Below are 2304 nucleotides of genomic sequence, written 5' to 3'. Positions count from 1 at the left end.
ATTTTTAGTGTGGGATACCTTCACTGAGTAATGCGTCTGTGTGAGGAAAGCCAAGAAGCAGAGTAAAGTTTGAGTCCATTTCCATTGTTGAGTCTGAATGGAAGCGCGAGAAGAAACACCTGGAACTTTACCAATATGATTTTCACTAACCTCCAATAAAGTCCCAATTTGTGGCTGTTTAGAGCGCCCATATCATGCTCATTTTCAGGATCATAATTGTATTTTGAGGTTGTACCAGAATACAACTTATGGTTGCATTTTCAACACCACACATTGCTGCAGATCCTGTTTTCACCCTGTGTGTTTTGTGTCTCTGTTTTAGCTCCGGAGTGAGACATCTCACTTCTATCCTATCTTTGTTGGGAGCTGCACATGCTCAGTAGCTCGGTAAGCTCCCATCAGCTAGATAACTCTTTCTCCAGCTTTGGTCAGTCCAAGGCAGGATTAGCTGGGAGACTTCATCTAGACCAGGGACACAACAGGGACAGGAAGTAGTTCTTTTGGAGATTATGGTCCACTAGTGGTTGTTGGAGAAGTGTTTTGCCATTGAGAACGAGCTAGCATGCTACGGTTAGCCACCTCGTCTCGACTAGTGACGTAGAAAGCCGTGCAGATGAAGAACAGCTCACCCGGAGACTCAAGACAGAGGACATTCAGAAACCGGATCCCAGTGCAAAACCCCCCAAATCCCAGAAAAAGTGATTTTTTCATAATATGGGCACTGAAACTAAATTAAATTTTAATTTTCTATCTCCCTGTAGTAAAGGCACTTTCTACTTACAGACCTGAACTTTAACAGCCACATTAAGACAATTACAAAGTCAGCCTACTATCACCTAAAAACATATCAGGTTAAAGGACTTATGTGTCAACAGACTTGGAAAAACTGGTCCATGCTTTCATCTTCAGTAGACTTGACTACTAACGGGGTCTTTACAGGTCTCCCTAAAAAATCATCAGACAGCTACAGCTGATTAGAACGCTCTGCTCGAGTCCTCACTAAGACCAGGAGACTGGATCACATCACTCCAGTCCTCACTAAGACCAAGAGACTATCACATCACTCCAGTTCTGAAGTCTTTACACCGCTTCCTGTCTCAAAGAATTATTTCAAGTACCTTGCTAGTTTTAAAAATCACTAACGGTTTAGGACCAAAATACATATTTCTGATCTGCTACACACTATGACCCCCCCAGACCTCTCAGGTCATCTGGGACAGGTCTACTTTCTGTCCCCAGAGTCAGAACTAAACAGGGTGAAGCACGTTCAGTTTCTATGCTCCTCATATCTGGAATAAACTCCCAGAAACCTGCAGATCCGCTGCTACTCTCAGTTCTTTTAAATCAAGGCTGAAGACCTTTCTTTTTGGCTGCCTTTCTTAAATAACGCTCATTTCTTCTTATGCTGCACTGTAACTTTTATTCTGTGTTTTATTTGTCCTAATGTTTCTATTTTGTTTTTAACTGTCTATTCATGTGTCTTATTGATTTTTTTTATGACTTTAACTGTTTGTACTTGTGTTTTATCTGTTTTAATGATTTTGTGTAAAGCACTTTGAATTGCCCTGTTGCTGAAATGTGCTCTACAGATAAAGCTGCCTTGCCTTGCCTTACATCTCTCTAACTGGAACTCCTGTAAACATCCTCATCCCATTAATGCATGTTACTTGTAACACTGCACAGTGCCCTGCTATGCTACAAAGAACTACTACAAACAAACGAAACTATTTATTTTATTTTTGTTTATTTTTTGTGACTGTTATTGCCACCCTTCATTCTAACCCATGGGTCTCAAACTCGCGGCCCGGGGGCCAATTGCGGCCCGCGGGATGATATTTTGTGGCCCCCTTCTTGACATCAAAGTTAAGTGTTAGTGCGGCCCGCGCGTTCTGAAACTTTTTGTCATTGCGCTTGTCACTTATGGGCTATAGTAGTCTCCTGACAGCGGCGTAACCGTTGTCAAGCTAGCTAAGTACCCTTTGCGGCAAATGCCTGAGGTTTGACAATGTGAGGTCTGTTGTTGTGAAATGCACCAACCATATCAGATCTAGGGGTTTAGAGCACCGGCAGTTCCGCGCCTTTTTTTGAGGAAATTTTTTTTGGAATACTTGATGCGGCCCAGCCAAACCCAGACTCTACTTGCAGCGGCCCCCAAGTAAATTGAGTTTGAGACCCCTGTTCTAACCCCAACCGGTCGTCAGACGCCGCCTACCAAGAGCCTGGGTCTGACCCAGGTTTCTGCCTAAAAGGGAGTTTTTCCACTCCACTGTGGCCCTGTTGCTTGCTCTGGAGGAAACTACTAGA

General features: G+C 43.3%; 1 protein-coding gene across 3 annotated transcripts in view; it reads right to left on the bottom strand.

The window, feature by feature from the left end:
• septin12 (septin 12) overlaps positions 1-2304 on the bottom strand; it is an 80267-nt gene that overhangs the window by 8200 nt on the left and 69763 nt on the right. The window lies entirely within an intron of this gene.

Source organism: Etheostoma spectabile, chromosome 15 (genome assembly GCF_008692095.1).
Source record: "Etheostoma spectabile isolate EspeVRDwgs_2016 chromosome 15, UIUC_Espe_1.0, whole genome shotgun sequence".
Classification (NCBI taxonomy): domain Eukaryota; kingdom Metazoa; phylum Chordata; class Actinopteri; order Perciformes; family Percidae; genus Etheostoma; species Etheostoma spectabile.
This window is presented reverse-complemented; position numbering and strand designations above follow the sequence as displayed.